Below are 18127 nucleotides of genomic sequence, written 5' to 3' on the forward strand. Positions count from 1 at the left end.
CTCACTCCCAGGTAAACCCTGCTGCTTTCATCCTGGACACAGGGCTAGGTTCCCCATATCAGATGGCACTGGTGGCAGTGGGGCAGGGGGCTCCACATTCCAAGGCCACATTCCTCCTGTGTGAGCAATCCCAGCCTTGCTTTATCTGGCTGGGATGAGGCTCCGTTGCTGTCTGACCCAATGGAGATGTTTCATAGGGATGAGAATTTTTTTGAGAGCTTGCAATAAAGCAAACTGCTGGAGGCAAAATAACAAAACTGGGAGTATGAGCTCTTCCAGTGGGTCAGCTGAAGCTAATGCTTTGAAAATAGCAATCTTTCATCCAACTGCATCTCACCAAAACATTTCCAAGACAGATATCAAGTGACCTGCAACAAATCACCCAGGAACTTAGGTTAGAGATGAAATTCCAAGAAAATCTGAGCTCAGGGAATAGTGGCTGAGCTCATACGTGGGTGAGTAGACTTATGCTGTGAAAGGTTATTCTGGTGTTCAGTAACAGGGGGGGAAATGATCTTCCAAGTTAGAGATTTCTCAGCTGAGGGTGGCTGTTGAATAAGCCGACACCAAGGCTCAGAAGGACATTTGGAGGAGCTGACTCCTTACAGCAGTGTGCCATGCAACTGGCATTTTATTTCTAGCAGTTGAGCAAAATTGCAAACAGCTGGTGGATTTTTGGAACATTTTAAAACATTTCTTTCAAGGTACGTTATTGCTTCCTTAAAACTAAATACACATGCCGCACATTCCTCCTTTTGCAGATACAGTGAACGTGTGTTCCAAGCACCAATTATTAGCTGTGCTACAAAACCCCTGTGCTACAGTGGTGGGACTTGATTTTAATTCTTCTTTTTTTCCCTGAAGCCTGGTAGTCCCTGTATACCAGGTGAACAAGTGCACATGGTAAAGGAGAAGAGGGTGATCACAGAACAGTTGTGTTATTATTGTTCTCTCCCTCCTGGGGCACAGCTCCTCAGCAGAGCATCCCAACTCAGCGGGAAACCAAGAGGGGGTTTCTAAAAGGTGACTGGAAAAACCTGATTACTTTATGCATGAGGGACTTGTTTCAAACGCTGCTGTGAGGACTCCCCAGAGGTCCTAAAAGCTAAGGATAGATTGCAAAAACTGCATTCTTGCACGTGGAGGGAGGAACTGATGACTGTTCTGCTCAATTCCCTATAGCAAAGGTCAGGAATAGAAAGGCAAAAATTAAAATCTCAGCTCACAAATTGTCTCCCTGCATGAATATTTTGCCTCCAGTTAACACTTACTGCTGCCTGCCCCCAAATCCTTCCTGTGCCTCCCTTCATCTGTCACTGCTGAGACCACAGACATCCTCTCCACCACACAAGGTCATCTCCATCCTCCAAGCAAGGTCCCGTTGTGCTCCCCCTCCCCTCGGTCTGCACTGGCACCGGGCTGCATCCTTTGCCTGCACCACTCGCAGTGCAGTGGGAACCAGCTGGAAACAAGCACAGACAAGGTGAGGCGACCCTCCAAGGCGAAGGGCACGGAGTCAACAGCACACAGCTGCTGGGAATGCTGAGAGCAATGGGGGATGCGGCGCTGCACTCCGTGCATTTTAACACAGGCTCTAATTGAATTCATTATGAGAACCACATCCCCACATCATCAACACCATACGGTATTTTGCAGCTGTGGTCGTAACTCAGCTTCATCAAAAGCCTGCAGTGGCGAGGAATGAGCAATAGCAACAGTGTGTCACTTTGTCAAAGGCTCTTGTGCAGGATATGGATAACAGGCAAGTGAGTGCAAAGTCAAGAGGAAAGTTGGGGACTTTGATTTTCTTAATTTTAATGGCAGTTTTGAAATATCAGAAGCAGAGACTCCTTTGCATATTAAAAAAAAAAAAGTTAGCAAATAACAATGAAGTGCCAGGTCAGTGCTGTGGATGTACCTAGGGGCTGTGTTACATCAGGGACAGTTCCCAGACTGAGCAGTTCCAGGCTTTGCTGTTGTCACAGGGCCATGCCACATTCAGTCCCACTTATCTTCCCTCTTCTCCATCCTTTCCTCTGCTCTCAGAAAACAACAGTATGCAGCATGAGAGACATGTTGGAAACCAGGAGTGAGTCCTGACAGTCCATGTGCTTTAGCAGCTGTTACCTTGGGATAATGAGGTCAATCCTTTCCAAAGTGAACTTCACAAAATCACCGTTCTGTCTGGAGTGACACATAAGGACGTCACAGCAGACCTCCTACAGACTTGGCACATGTGACACATCTCCACAGATTTCAGTTAACTAATGCCTCACAGAGTTCTCCTGCATCCATGTGCCCAGGCAAAGACATTCCAGGGGATTTGGGGGGCTGTTCCTCCACTCATAGGGATAAGCATATGAGGGACAGGTGGGTGGATGTTACAGGATGCTTTAGAGGGCAATGACAACACTTTCTCTTTTCCATTGTACAGCAACTAAACACTGGTATTAACTTGACAATGAATATTTGGTATTTCCCCTCTTTCCTAGGGTGTCAGTCTCTAGAGACGTCCCCTGCACTATGCACGTGGGCACACTTGCACACACACATCTATCTAAAATAACTCCTGCTTGATCCACACCATTTAAAAAGCCTCACAAGCAGCGGCCAGGACTCCTTTCTTTCTTTGTCCTATGATAAAACTTTGTTCAGCAAGCCAAAGGACAAAACCCCTGGAATTTCTTCTTGGCTGATCATTGCTCTTTCTTCTCCCTGTCTCAGAAGTGCAGTTGCTTCCAGCAGCTCTGCTGCCTTGCCTTAGGAGAGGGTCTCTTTAGGAGAAAAACACAGTTCTCTTAAATTGAGAGGGGGCAGAACTGAAAAAAAACTTGGAGGCTTGACAGGGCTTAGATCTGAAGCTTTGGTATGAGTCTCTCTAAAGACTGAGAAAAGGAAATTTCACAGAATGGGTGTTAAAAAAAGAAAAAAATCTGTAATCAGTCTAATTTGATAACCAATTTGTCATAGCTATGCTCTCACCCTTGCTTTTGAAATGAATGTTGTTTGGAGACAAATGTCAGCAAGCCAGGCTGGAGTGTGAAATCCATCACAAGCACAGCCACCAGATGTGTTTGCTTTATGAACTTCGGATTTCCTGAACCTCTTGGTTAAAAAGCATCTGTCTTTATTACTCGAGATCAGGAGTGGTGAATTCAGCAGCTAACAATCAAGTTGAAGCTGTTTATTGAGAAGTTTCTTATTTCTTGAGAAGTTTCATCAGATGAGGTTATTCATCATGGAATACATGCTCCATTCAAACAGTTTGATACTTCCCAACAATTATTTAGTTCCAGACTCACTACATGGATGCAAAATACTCTATTATAGTTATCATTTCCAGGTGTAAATGTTCAGTAATGAACCCAAACTTGTCTTTTGTTAAAGTCTCACAGCTGAGCTTATGAGATTTATTAATCTCTAGAAGTACACACTTCTGATGCAAACTATAAAAGTATCAATTGGAGGCAAATCCTAGATCTTCATTGGAAAAGGCTTGATTTATATGGTTGTAAAACTTTTGCAGGAAGCATACAGTCTTTGACTTACAAAGAAAGCTGGAAAGAGGAAGCTTCTTCATTTGCAAATTCAGCATTCAAGATCAAGAACAACATTCTTGTCTTCAGACTTCCCTATAAAACCTTTTTAACATCACTCTGAGCTACACTGAGTATGTACCCATATTTATATGGAACTTGCTGGTATTTCTATCATACCAAGGTTTAAATTCAGCATTTTAGCTCATGCCACCTCTTGCTCGTACAGCACACATGGGAGATGTCCCTTCTTTTCCAAAAAAACTCTGGGTTGAGCAGCTCCCACAAAAAAACCACCAGCAAAGCTGCCCCAAATCCAAGTTCAGTACCAGGTTTGCAATCTTCTGTCCAGTAACATTTGTTACAAGCACATGTTTACACAAAGCTGGCTGGATCCATATAGAACAAGAATTGTACAATTTAAGCATTTTGTTCTCAAATTTCTCTGCTAGGGTCAAGACAAAACAGCTGAATTGCTCATTCATCCTCCCTAATTTAGTTCCTTTTGTCTAGGACTGAGGGGCACAGGAGGCATCCTCTTCACATCCCCAAGTTTCAGGGCTGGATGCATTTCTCCCAGTGGAGAACATGCTCAGGGAGGAACTTGCTCAGCAGCACCAACATCACTGAATGAGCCCCAGGCTGGGCACTGCCACAGGTGCCACCACAGTGCCCCAGCACAGCCCTGGCCTTCCCATTTTTCTCTTACCTGCTTTCTGCTCTTGATGACCATTCCTGCTCCAAAAAACTAGAAAAGCACGGGGGATGCTACTCCTTCTCCTGTTTATCTGAGAGCCCAGCACAAAGGCAGTTCAGGAGCAACTGAAGTGTACTGTAAACTGATGATCAGGCAATAAAACTGTCTTTAGATAAGTAGAACAGTTTGCATACACCTTTGTGCGTGCACCTGCCTGTTCCGTGAGTCATCGCTCCTTTCACAGCTCATTTCGCTGACTCTGGTCTGCAGGTTTTATCTCTTTAATTGGCCAAACAATACACACCTTGTCTCTGCACATAAAGTCCAGTGCTAATGTGTGTGTCTCCTACAACTTTGGTTTGGCTCTTTTTTAATCAGCTCGAAGTAATGCTGAGCATTTAAGGAGGAGGGGTTATTTTGTGATTGTTCCCTGTCTGCAATGCAAATACTCAAATTTCTGCAAGGATTTTGATTCTGGCCTATCTTTGAGAGCCCACATCTATTGAAGCCCAGGGGCAGAGTCCCTTTGACATCAAATGGCTTTGGGATGGACCCAGCAGGGCTAAAATGAAAAGACAAGAAATGTGAGTTCCCCTCCCTCCCAAGCAAGGAGTCTAAAGCAGAATAGGGTAGTAGCAGAAATTTATCAGTTACCCTACTTCAGGAGGTTACTGTAGAAAATGATTGGGCTTGTAAACTCACAAGAAGCCACTTTTGCATCTCCACCGAGGCCAGCAGAGTTAATGCAGTTACATCCTTGGCTTGGTAAGAGCAGCTGAAAGGCTGCTCAGAAAGGCTGCCCAGGCAGAGCACGGTCCTCCAGCAGTGTGCTCTCCCTCCTGCTGCACCTTTCACTGCTCTCTCTCCCAGTGCTTCCAGTGCCATCCTGCAGGGCACTGGCACAGTCCCTGTGCATCCTGCAGGGGGATGCAGGGGATGCTGCTGCTGCACCATCACCTGCCAAGGGGCTCTGCACAACCCAGCTCTGACTGAGACTCCTGCCTGAGCTACCGAGAGCCAGGACAAACACCACAGAGTGGACGAGGCTCTCTGGAAAAGGATGAGCACCCATCCCTGTGGCAGTTTGAGCAGCAAGGCCAGAGAGAACCACTCAAAAAAACACACACCCACACAGGCCTTGCAGCATGATTAGTTTTTGGCGAAGACACACGGAATGTAGGGGGGGAAAGTGCTGTCTTTGTTCGAGGATGCAAATGAGCATCTTTTTTAGAAGCTGAGAAAGAGCCCCGACAAACCAAAATTGTGCATTGACTGAAATAAGCCAGGCTGCCTTTCAGATGTAGACTTCAGACAGAAAATGAAACATATCAAAGTGTCTGATTTGACGTGGCTTGCAGCTGCAAGGCAAAGCGACTGTCCCATTTTTTTCCCCTGAGGCAAACACTCAAGATTTTCTTGATCTTATCTTTGTCTTTCTATAAGTCTTTGAAAACCATCTGTAGAGATTCATAAAGGGTATTTGTGTTTTAAGTAAACTGCAGAAGTGATCTATACCGAACAGATGGAAACAAATCAAAAAGCTTAACGGGATGCAGAAAAACAGCAACACTTAGAAAAATACTAGATATGAATGAGTAGGCAGGTTGTCTCCCATTTGTATTACATTTGGTGTGGCATCTCTTTCCCGGAGCTCTCTCTGCAGCCTGCACAGTGAGCTCTCCTCACTCCTCTCCTGTCCTTGTTCACAGGCTGCAAAACACTCCCCTGGCTGCGTTTGCTCTTCTGGACAAGCATCCCCGTGATGGGAATTGTTCAGCTCCTTGGCAGATCCCTCCTATCCACCCGGAGCCCTCAGTGCAGCTCCCTCAGAAATAGATTGCATTTGACAGCAAAGGGTTCTGATTTTTCACGACTTGCCAAAACATTTCTGCACAGGGAAGGTGGGGGAGAAAAGTGCTACAAATCAATCTCGGCGTGCTCGGGGATCCTGCGGTTGTTTGTTTGTTCCGGGTGATGTTTTTTACTGACAGACGATTTCAAAGAAGCACAAGACTGCTTCCTCAGTACCAGTTTTTCATAGAAGACACAATAAGGTGCAAAATGATGTGTCTTACTGGAGTGTGTGGGCGTTAATGGGACTTCCTGAGAGTACTAGCAAAACCCACAGAGAAAAAGAGAAAAAAACACTTTAAAAAATTTCCCTGGTGTTTCAGCTGCAGCCTTGCTTGTTCTGTCCCCATTAGTCAGAGCCCTGCGTGCCCAGTTTGAGGAGGATGATGTGACACTGCAGGGGAGCATCAGCTCTGGTTCAGATCAGTCATTGCAGTGAAGCTGTGGCCAAGGATAGGTTTTGCTCAGGGTTACAAAGACAGTTTTTATATCAGTGTAGCTCTGACTTCACAAAATTCCCAGCAGTTTGTTGGGAGAGTCTGGTCCCTGCTAACACAAAGTCTGGACTGTATAATCTCCTCCATAAATTTATCAGCTTCCATCATAAAACCACTGGGACACGGGGTTGCTGCACAGCTGTTTCATAACCTCAACCCTCTGGTGGCAGCAAGGCCTGTTTTCTTTCCAGCTTACATGTATTAATGGCCAGTTTGTACCTTTATTTTCCCTCCTCCTTTTCCTTTCTTTACTCACCAGTCCCTAACAGGCCCAAGGCAAAGGTTAAGGTAAATTCCAGATGGGAGACCCAGATGGGGATGGAGAAGGCTGTTGGAGTGACATCAAAGCACTCCTCCACTTTGTTTCTGTAGGATGTTATATGATAGAAGTTCAAGATAAATGTGTGTTTCTATTGAGCTACTTAATTTATTATGAAGCCAAGACACAGGTTCTGCTTTAAGGATCTCAGGAGGTGGGTGTTCTCATACTGCAGTCCCCAGGATAGGTCCTCAAGAAGGACATTAGGCACAGTCCTGTCCCTTTAGACTGAGACTCTCTGCCTGGGGTCCCCGGACACACTTCAAATGAAGGAATGACAGGATATGCTTTGGCCCCACATCAACCTTCCCCCACCAAGATGAAAGTCCAGCAGGTTTAAGCTATGGGCTGAGCTCAGTGCAGACCCAGATGTGTTCCCACTGCTGTCAGAGGGAATTCATCTTTGGCTTTGCTAGAGCTGAGTGGGACAATGTCAAATGCATCTGAAATCTCAATTCTCCTCTCTATGCCAGGAGGCAGGGCCAGAGCAAACCCTTGACATCCCTCCACTCACTCAGCATGGAGCTCAGGCCAGGAGCAGCTGTAGTGGGAAGGACCCTTCCATGACTACCCCCCAGCCTCCAGGACAAGCACTGTGCTGTGCTACCCACTTTCACCACCTCTCCTGATCAAGGAAATGAAGCATTCCTACGTTTTTCTCTGCCCCTTCCAAAGGGGTCATTGCCTTCTGCTCAGTCATGCCAGCTTCCTTCTCCAGAAGGGAACAGGCCAATACTGACTTCCAGCCTTGTCCATCAAGCCACACTCATGAGACCATGTGTGAATGACATCTGGGGCATTGTCACCCTGACCACACCCATTTTCACCCCCTCTGGAGCTTAGCCAGCTCCAGGCTCTGCCTCCTGAGCAAAGCACAAGGCATCCCATGCTGTCATCCCAATGGCCTTTTGGTATTTGGGTCCGTGTAAGTGCAAATTCCCAGTTCTATCCATCTACCAGCCTGGAGAGCCTTGCATGCAAAAATAGAGGCAATACTGTGACTGATATTTTTAGAAAGGGAATGCATATGTAAATTATTCCCCTGAAAAATGTCTCTGTGCGTCAGCCTCTCCCCTGATTCAGAGAACATCCCTTCTATCTTTTCCTCAAGTACACGCTGCGTACAGAGAAGCTTAACATCTCAGGCAGAGAAGGTTGCTGCAAAGTGATTCATCTATCACATCCTTCACAGCTTCGGTAAACGGGAACGGTGCGAATCTCTCTGCCCCCAGCCTTGGCTGCTCCAGAGCTCCCGACTTCCCTCCCATTCACAGCTTCGTGCGCACAGCGGAAGGCGAGGAGCGCGGCTGGCTCCCTCACCTCGCTGTCCCCAGCCTCCCACCGTATGCTTCCTGCTGAGGATGCAGGCAGAATCCAGACAGGCCCATCTGCCGGCAGCTCCTTCCCGGCCGGCGCCTCGGGGACTGCGGATGGAGCTGTCCGGACGCCGAGGAGCCCTCGCCACCCTCTGCAGCATCCCATCCAGCATCCCACACATGATCCTGCACCCAGAGCATCCCACCCATGATCCTGCACCCAGAGCATCCAACACATGATCCTGCACCCAGAGCATCCCACCCATGATCCTACACCCAGAGCATCCCACCCGTGATCCTGCACCCAGAGCATCCAACACATGATCCTGCACCCAGAGCATCCCACCCATGATCCTGCACCCAGAGCATCCCACCCGTGATCCTGCACCCAGAGCATCCCACCCATGATCCTACACCCAGAGCATCCCACCCGTGATCCTGCACTCAGAGCATCCAACACATGATCCTGCACCTAGAGCATCCCACCCATGATCCTACACCCAGAGCATCCCACCGGCTCAGCCTCTGGCAGCCGAGACATCCCACCCGTGCTCAGCTGGAGATGGGGAGCCTCCCAAGAGGAGGAGGCACTCCCAGCCACCACCATGCACAGCTGTGTTTCTCCACCCCCTCACATTCACATCCTCCATCCGTGCAACCTGCCCAAAACTTCCTCCAGAAGCTGCTGGGTAGATCAGGCAGGGCAGGAACTGTGCACAGGGATCTCACAGTGCCCTGAGCTTTGGGAGGTAAACAGCCCAGTCCCCGACATTATGTTCCATCACTGTCCAGAAGCTATTAGGAAGCTAATTAAAATGAATAAATCACTTATGTATTCAGAGTTCATATCCCATTAATTCAACAGTGCAAGATACAGAGGAAAAGACAAAGGCTGAAGAAAAGGCCAAGGACGCTACAGAAACCTTCTGCAGTGTGGATTTTTTTACCCTCCATTCTTGTAATACAAAAGATAAGTCTGTCTCCTGGCTTATCTAGATACATTTGTAAAGATTAAGACCACACTTCTTTGCCTTTGCATTCTGCTGTAAATTATTAGCCCATGGTATCGTTAAGCAGGCGCTCTGCCAGCCCCAAGGTTCTGACTTAAGCCACAAAAACAGGGAAATTCAGAGGGAAATCTGCTGCTGCCTGTGAGGAGCAGCCAGGCAGGCAGGACACGGCCACTTCCTTACCCTTGCAGGCAGATGGGGAGATGGGGCTGCACATGCAGCCTCAGCTCTACAGGAGAGGCTGGCCCCAGTTCCTGCACCACGAAAAAAGAGCATTTTCCTGTTTATTGGTGCTGTTTGGGAAATGGACACTGGTAGCCAGACAAGGGCATATCTCCCACCTGGAGAAGCCCAAGACTCCACTCTGGCTTTGGGGCTGGCTATGAGATGGAAGTAGCAGTTTCCAAAGCCTTGGGGCACAATCCAGGGAGGTGTCCCTGCAGAGAAACCACCGTCCTCAAGCACATCCTGAAAACCCAGCTCAGCAGGAATGAGCAGGCTGCAGAAGAGGAGTCAGGTAGCTCAGAAGGTGGGAAATGGGATCACACCTTAGAAAAGCCACTGAAAACCAGCTGTTGCACAGCCCTGCAGCCTGTAAGACCTGGATGTTCTCTGCTGCAAAGATCTGTTTGCAATGGTTCAGTGTGAGGCCTTGGAGAAATTCAAGAGTGGCTCTGGTGCCAACCCCACCTCGTACTGCCAGGTTTATGCTGCTCTATCACCCTGCTTCATATTCCTTTTTCAAACTGGCATTGCAGGCACCTAAGTCCTCTCTATCTCCTTGAAAATATTGCTGGGTAAGAGAAATTCCCGAAGGCAACCTCCTGAAGAGTGGGTGTGCTTGTACCCAAAAAGATTCTACTCTATGGTTTGTAGCTGAAGAAAACCTAACTCAAGGAAAGGCATTTCTTTGTCACATTCCAGACCAGCACAAATTAATGTATCGACATTAAAAGTCCATGAAAAATGGGGTTAATTACAGAAACGATGACCTTTATATAGTGCAGCTCAGGCATGGGCTGCTCTCATACATCATCACGTTAGGAAGAGCCACTTACTGACACACAACAGCAAATAATAAATAATAAATAATTAATCCATCAAACTAAATTGAACTTTGTGTAATGTAGTCCTGACAAAGCATAGATTAATTTGCCTAATCCATCATCTGTTAATCCTTCATCCCCAAGAAATGCACGTAAGTGCTGCAACTGTGTCATTCAAGTCTATTCCTACAGGCAGGGTGACTCAGGTACAGTCTTCCTGAAATCCATCAACTGAATTTTCCACCTTTAGTAAATATTGCCAGAGCTTTGCAGATTCCATATGTCAAAGGTGGATAACTGGAGCATCAGAAATTCTGGATTTACAAAGCCACAAAAATAACAATCAGGGGTTTATATCATCTGTAACTAAGACAGCTACATTGAGTTTACTGCATTGTTTACACTATATAAATAATAAATGCTAATATTCAATGTTAAAGGAAACTGGAGCTGTAACCCATACTAGTAGATTTACACAGTAAAGCTCATTGCATAAATAGAATAAGGCTCTTGGTAAAAGGAGTAAATGAAGAGGATTTCTAGGTTTCAAATGCATTTTATTCTGAGTCATTTTAGGGTTTTGCAGCTGTGGGAGAGGTAACACAGCATAGATGGGGAGCTGTACCTGGAGAAGACACAGAAGTGATGGGTGTGCCCACCTTACTACAGGTACTGGAAATTGGCAATGTATTTCTGTAGCCACCAAGTGCCAAAGTCCCAGAAAAGAACCACCACTGGATTTAAGTGCAATAAAATCTCCCAAACTTTCTGTGGTAATCAGAAGCTTTTGTGTCAAACTCAGTTGAAGTCGAAGGTGCAAACCAGCAGCTGGTACCGAGCCCTGTAGCAGGAGACAGGCAGGAAGGCAGACACCCAGGCAAGTTTGCTACTCAGATCTGCCCAACTTCCCAGGTTAGTGAGGAAATTTCATACAGAATTCTTAAATACTGAAGGAATCCAGTATTTTTTCACCAGGTCATGCTGAGTACAAGTTCCACAGCAGTGGAAATACTCACTTATCCAAACCATTATTGGAAAATAATGTACCAGAAAGGTGCCTACTCCTACATGAGAGCTAGAAATCTGTGTCTGGTTTTAAACAAAAAGCCAAGAAGCCAGCAATTAAATACTTTCCCTTCCTGTAACAGATTACTCCAAAGTCGTTTCCCAGTCTTGTTGTCCAATCTAATTAATTTGTTCTTTGCAACACTGCTTGCATTTGCTTTAACTGTCAAGTGACACCATGAAGTGACAGTGCCAAACCTGCCCAAGAGGATCCCTGCAGCCCTTCTGCATTCAACATTAACCCCTTGTGTTCCCACTCAGCTTGTGTATTGCGGCTACTGGATCCTCACCGAGCAGCTGGGGGAGTGTGCAGGTCTGCAGGTCCTTCCCTGGCAGAGGGACCAGGAGGATGCCTCTTGTGGCATCAGCACAGCAAAAATCTTGAAAAACGTTCCAGAGATGGCAGGAGCAGCAAGGACAGCTGCTGACAGGAGGGTCATATTTTGCTGCCTTACTTGGCAGCAAAGAACAGCAACTTGCATTGGTCCTGCCCCGCTGCAGAAGTCTCCCTTCCCAAGCAATAAATATAGTATGAGGGGAAAAACTTTCAGAGTAGAAAGGCAGGACTGCTGAGTGAGAGACAACACAACCAACCTTTGCTACACCTCAGGGAGAGGGCACTGCACTCCTAATGAAGTCTCTAGGGTAGAATTACAAAGTATTGACATGCTTGTGTGTAAAAAGTGCAGTTATGGCTGAAAGCTGGAAACCAAGGGTTAATGGAAGAAGCCACAGTCACCTGTGCAAATGCATATTTAATGTTCTCAGAGGACAACTGTGCCAACTGCTCGGCAGCCAGGAACTCTTTCTTAAGAGCTACTGTTATAAGCTTGTGATCTAGTTCATAAATAATCATCAAATGAAATGATTTGCTGAACTAAAACTTCCTCTGTTCTTCCTCAGCTCCTCTTCAATGTCTGGGAGAGGAGGGGATGCAGCAGATCTGCAGGAGCTAGGGCTGATGTCGCTGTGCACAGGTTAAAATTGTCCCTTGCTTTGCCAGGGGCAGTGTAGGCAGCTGAACCTGGCACAGGGATACCCATGGGGTGGACTTGGGAACAATCTCAGGATGCTCCTTGGGTCCCAATGGCCATGTCCATATCTGGGACCTGCCCCAGGCTCCTGCCCTGCACAGCATCCTGCAGGTCCTGCCTTGTACCAGGCTGGGAAAAACTTATCCCAAAGCAGTGATGATTAGATTATTACCCAGACTTTAATCTCAAAAATCCCAGTCCATTTTCTCCAGTTATCCCTTTACTCAGAAGAGCCAGACTGAACATAAATTGACACCCAAGTGTTATACAATTATCACTATATAAATAAATGTCATCACATTTAAATCACAACCCAATCTAACTTTGAGGTCAGCCCTGCTTTCAGCAAAGGTTGGACTTGGTGACCTCTTGAGGGCCCTTGCAACTTAAATTATTTTTTGAACTGGTGGTTTTCCCTGACAGCAACTTCCATCTCTTTTAGCAGAAGTAACTTATTGCAAGCCACAGGAAAAAGAAAGTTTAATAACAGATACCTCCTATTTTGAAGCTATGCTGGACTCAAAGCTTTAGGAGAAGTAAATACATTTAAAAGACACTGAAGCCTTTAACAGAGGGCACAGGTTGCAATCCTGCACAGGGCAGGCACCCAGTTGCAGTGCTGGCATGACTGCTTTCTTATCCATTGCTATTTGATTTTATAATGGTATCCAACTGCCTTTCATAGCATAGAAGACAGACTTAAAATATGCCCTATATTATTTTTTGTTTTCTTATTGCTAAAACCCGAACTCGCTTGTAGCAATTTACAGGCCGCCTCCCTCCTCCTGTGAACACCAGTCAGCAGCACATTTTTGGTATCTTTATAGAACCTTGGGGTCAGATGGTTATTGTGGGGTGGACAGCCCCTTGCTAAGAGACCCCAAGAACTGCGTGTCCCTGCTGCCAGAGCCAGGGGTGTCCCCACAGCCCCTCCAAGCAGCCGCAGCTGCTGCGAGCACCAAGCCGTGCTTGTGTCGGGCTTTGATGTTCCCAGGTGGAGGGAGCTTTAACGGCGCGGTGGAGTGTTGTTTTTACACAAGATTTATCAGCACAGTTAACACACCGCCACGGAGCTGCTCTCTGAGCATGCCCTGCATGGCAATGAGCGCTGGCAAGCCCGGCTGCTGCCGCAGGTACGCGCTGGCATTCACCTTCAAAGGGCTTTACAAACAGCAGCCCGGGCAGCATCACCTCTGGCTCCCCGAGGAGAGCCCGGCTCCGCTCGTGGGGAAGGCAGGGAGGAGCAGAGGTCAGGACTGGCTTTGTGATGGGCTTGGGAGAGCCGGGATTCAAAAGAGATTTAAGTATCTTATTTTCACACAGACGTTTCTGTGAGGCTTACACATTGTACTGCCTGGAGGAACCTCGCACTTCGGCACATGAGACTTCTGGTGGGTTAGGATATATTTTATCCTGAGCTGTGTAATTTTTCAATATCCAACAGGATGAGCCACTCTGTAAAATAGAGTTCTCAAGCAGAAGCTTTGTTGAATTTTAACAGAGACGCATCAATGAATCCACACTGAGATCCCAGGGAGATCAAACAGGAGGCTAGAAAATTACAGGGGAAAGCATCTGGGATCCTTTGGGGGAAAACTGTCAAAGTGTCACAGGAAAATATAAAGCTTGACGGGGTATCAAGAGGTCATCCAGTCCAGTGTTTATAAACTTTTAAAAATCATTTAACTCTTTAATCTAGAAGTCACAGACTACTTTGTGCACTACTGGCACAACTGTCTCACTTGCAAACCTAACCAGGATTTGGACCAATGCTGAAACATGTTTTTTCTTCTCCTGTTTTCTTTTTTAATCTCCTGTATGAGATTCCTGGTTATTCCTGTATTTATTCTTTCCTGGTTGTCTTCTGAGCTACCATGGGAAGTTCTGTGAACAGCTGGCCTCACCTTCCAAAGTCACAGGTGCCATCAAAACCATCCACATCAGCCCATGACAAAATGCTGTTCCCTTCAGTGACCTCCAGGCTCTATCCCACATGTCACAGGAGATCAGGGCTCCTGCGGTTTCCCTGCACAGGGACCTGCTCTGTTACAGGCTTTTAAAAACAGAGCATCCCTTCGTATACCTCTTGTCAAAACATCCCCAGTTTCTTCCAATCAAAGCTGGGATGAATAAGTCTAACAAGAGCAAATGGGTCTTACTGAATTTCCAAAGGAAGATTGCTTTGAGATACCAGAGTCATCCTTGGATCTCTGTGGACAGCACATTTTACAGATCCAGCTGTGCTGCCAAAGAGAAAAGCCCAGAAATTTAAATGAATACTATGTCTCTAATCCTTGTTGCTCACTGTCCTGCCCAAATTTGACTATCTCCTGAGCTACCCTTTGCAGTAGGAGAGGCTTATCAATACCAGGCACTGAGACCAGATAATCTGTGCAGCCTCTGTACAAGAGCCTGATCTCATGCAGAGCCAATCCCACCTCTCCTAACTCTTGGTGCAGGACTCTGGGCCCATAACCATCCACCCACCAGGACGCACAACCTTTGGGATGACACCAAGCAGCTATTCTCCATATCCATACACAAAACCATTCCCCCATCAGGATTCAAAGCCTTTGATATGACAGCAAGCATGCTTTGGGTTTGGTTTTTTTTAACATATTCGGGCAGATAGAAGCAAGCATTTCCCACACCTTTCCCACACCTCCTCCCCGGAACAAGACCAGCCCATCCAACTCCTTTCCCAACCACAGGAACCGCAACCCTCTGTGATTTGTGTACGTAACTAATGTGCCGAGGTCTGCTTTTTGTTTAAAGAGCTGTGAAAAGCAGAGTGTGTGTTTTACCCAGAGATATATTACACTTGATTAGCCGGGGCGCTGGAGCGCGAATGCTACAACAGGAGACGGACGTGCTTAACCAGCGGTTTGAGCCCGCGCTCCGGCACCGCGGGGTCAAGGGAAAGATTAACTATATCTGACTGCCGTGTCAAAACACTCAATTGCAGCATTTATAAACCCACAGAACTAGTTGCCTCGGTCGGCAGAGCAGATTTATTTCCCTCTGTGTAGCTCCCACGAAACCAATCGGGGCAGTTGGTGGGGCCAAGCCTTGCTTTCGGCTCCTGCCAAAGGGCAGGGACAGCTGAAAAGTTCAGATGGAGATGGGAGGCTTTCAGTATCTTCAGAGGAAAAAAAGTAAATCTAGGGAAAAGGTGGTGATCTTTCATTTCCCTCTGCTTATGGCTGACCCACAGGCAGGTGTATAATTCAGCTCTAAGTCACCTGGCTAAACACTGTTTTAATAGAGGAAAAAAACTCACATTTGCCTGCTCTTCAACACATGTAACACACACATAATAACTTCTGGTTTACACTCAAAAACCTTGTGAAAAACAAAGTCCTACTTTTCATGCTAGGGATGTTTGGGTTTTATTGCTCTGTAGAATCCTAGAAATGTGTTTCTGTGCAAAACAAGTTGAAGGTGACTCCTGAAGAGAGATTCCCAAGGGAGCCCTCCCACTTCAAAGTCAGCATTTTTTCAGGATGCTGTGTTTTAAACTCATGGTTAGATTTGGAACTGCACATACAGCTATGTGCTATGCAAGTCTAGTCCTTTTTATCTCAGTATACATCTCCACTGGAAAAGACTGAGTGATTCCCAGAGTGAGCGGACAACTGCAGCATGTGGCCACCGAGAGTCAGAATTTGGACAACTGGGATCACCACTTAAAAAAAACAAACCGAAAAAACCAAGCCAAAACAATAAAAATAACCCCACCATCTCTTCAGCTTTATGATATGTATGAGTAAGGAAAAAAGCTTTGCTTCCCTTTCGCTCCCAAATTCAAGAATTTTTTCTCAGCATCCAGACTCAATTCTATCCAATTTACTTCAAATTTTTCCATATCAAACTCAGTGGTCATCATGTGATGTTACTAACAGCTTATTCCTCCCTATTTCATCTGTGGTTTCAGCATCAAGGCCTGGACTGGAGATGGCACCAGCATTTAAAGACAAAGGTGCCAGACATCCAGGGTCAGTGTCCCAGGAGCACATCTCCTCTTCACCACTCACACTGCAGGTACTATTGCTATTGCTCCTCATGCTCTTCCAAAGCAGCAGATTCTCTGTATTTCAAGCCTGTAAGAGCACTTTTGTTTCCAGGGGCAGGACCAGTGCATCCAAGAGATATCAGAACTAGAAAAGTTCATCCTTCAAAGCCTCCTAGGTGTCTCTTAGCCTACTCCAGGCCCTGTGGACTCTTCAGCTCCAAGCAGCCACTGCTCAAGGGTTCCTGCTCTGCACCCTGCTGCACGACACAGCTGTGCCCTGGCAGAAGACACAGACATGATTTCTCCACTCAAGTCACAGGAATGTTTCTGGGTAGAGACTGTCTGGATAAACCAGATGCTTCAGCACCCTGAGCTATGCTGCAGGGGTGCAATTTTGTTTTTAAACTGCACTTAGTAGCGTTCTGACTTGCAGGTTTCACTTTTTAATAGTAAACACATTCTGTAGGTGCCAGAGAACATTTCAAAGCATTTCAGTGGAGTCCTTTTACCTCCACAGCCTGGGGGCACATACACTGAAACAACAGCTGAAATCCAATTACTGAGGAATATTCCCAAGTGCATTTCCATAGGTAATTTGTAGGTCTGTTGGAACATGCAAAGTGATTTTTCTCCACTTCTTGATGCTGTACCATAGGCTCCTAGTTTGAAGATTTCTATCCAAATTGCTAAGTAACTACCACTGGAAGGGAATCCACATAACCAGGGGAACAACCTGCCAGCACTTTCCAGGACCCAGTCCTCACCTTTGATTTGACAAGAAGTTCATCAGCCCAGAGCCACCACAATCCCTGCTATCACCGAGTTTCTCATTGCCCAATCGGTTTGATGCATAAAGACATGAGAAGCCTGAAAGTATTTTTCCTTCAGCATCCTGTTTATTGATTTAGCAAGGAGCTGACACAGATGTGCAGTTCTAGAGACAAGGCATAATGCAATCCCTTCATCTGCTGTCACTCAAAATCACACAAGCTGGCTGCTGCCATAAGGGGAGGAGTGGCCACCCTGCTCATTTTGGGACTGCCAAACATCCCAGCCAGGAGCTTTGTCCTCATTAGGGAGGCACCCCCAGATTGCCACCACATCTGTGCTGTATGTGCCATCACAGTACATCAAACGCTGTGCCCAGGAAACCTCCACGTGCTGGGTAACACAGAGACAGCCACGATGTCCTGCCCTCCTCCCCACTGCCAAAGAAAGGGAACCACAGCATAAACCAGCCCAGAAACCACCACTGTGATGGCCCTGCTTGGGGTGCTCTCCCACTCTCTTGGGGGGTACCCACACCTTCAACCCTGGGGAAGAACCCCTGGCCATGTCAGTAACACGGGACTGGTTCACAGCATGGGCTGGTTTGCAGGTGGGAGTACCTCATCCACTCACTATCATCCCCACTGGTGAAATATCACTGGAAATTGGTCTAATTTCAGAAAGAGGAAACAAAAATTAAACAGACAAAGTTTGGGTCAGAGTGACAAGGAACATAATCAGAAAAGAGCATAGATGAACTGCCTGTGAGTTAAAGATAATTCAGGGCAAATTAAAGCATCTGAACTCCTACTGAGAGCCACTGATTTAGAATTATGAAGTTAACTTACAGCAATCATTTTCTATATGAAAGCAATTATGGATGGGTTAAAAGCTTCTGTTATTATGGATTGTGTATGGCTGCTACAGAGGGTTCAGTCTCCCAGGATGAAAATTTAGCCTTCGTGAAAAACTACTA

The 18127-nt window shown here is 46.5% G+C and overlaps 1 long non-coding RNA gene across 7 annotated transcripts in view; it reads right to left on the reverse strand.

The window, feature by feature from the left end:
• LOC137484696 (uncharacterized) overlaps window positions 1–18127 on the reverse strand; it is a 39840-nt gene that overhangs the window by 11252 nt on the left and 10461 nt on the right. For 5 of the 7 annotated variants that reach the window (XR_011004979.1, XR_011004974.1, XR_011004977.1 and 2 more), the window contains exon 4: window positions 4642–4795. The exons of 1 other annotated variant lie outside the window; for it this stretch is intronic. This is a non-coding gene — a long non-coding RNA (uncharacterized lncRNA). Of the gene's footprint in view, window positions 1–4641; window positions 4796–14402; window positions 17822–18127 lie in introns of those variants that run through there. One more of the 7 variants, XR_011004975.1, reaches the window with a different exon arrangement.

The sequence above is a fragment of the Anomalospiza imberbis genome, chromosome 18 (genome assembly GCF_031753505.1).
Source record: "Anomalospiza imberbis isolate Cuckoo-Finch-1a 21T00152 chromosome 18, ASM3175350v1, whole genome shotgun sequence".
NCBI lineage: Eukaryota > Metazoa > Chordata > Aves > Passeriformes > Viduidae > Anomalospiza > Anomalospiza imberbis.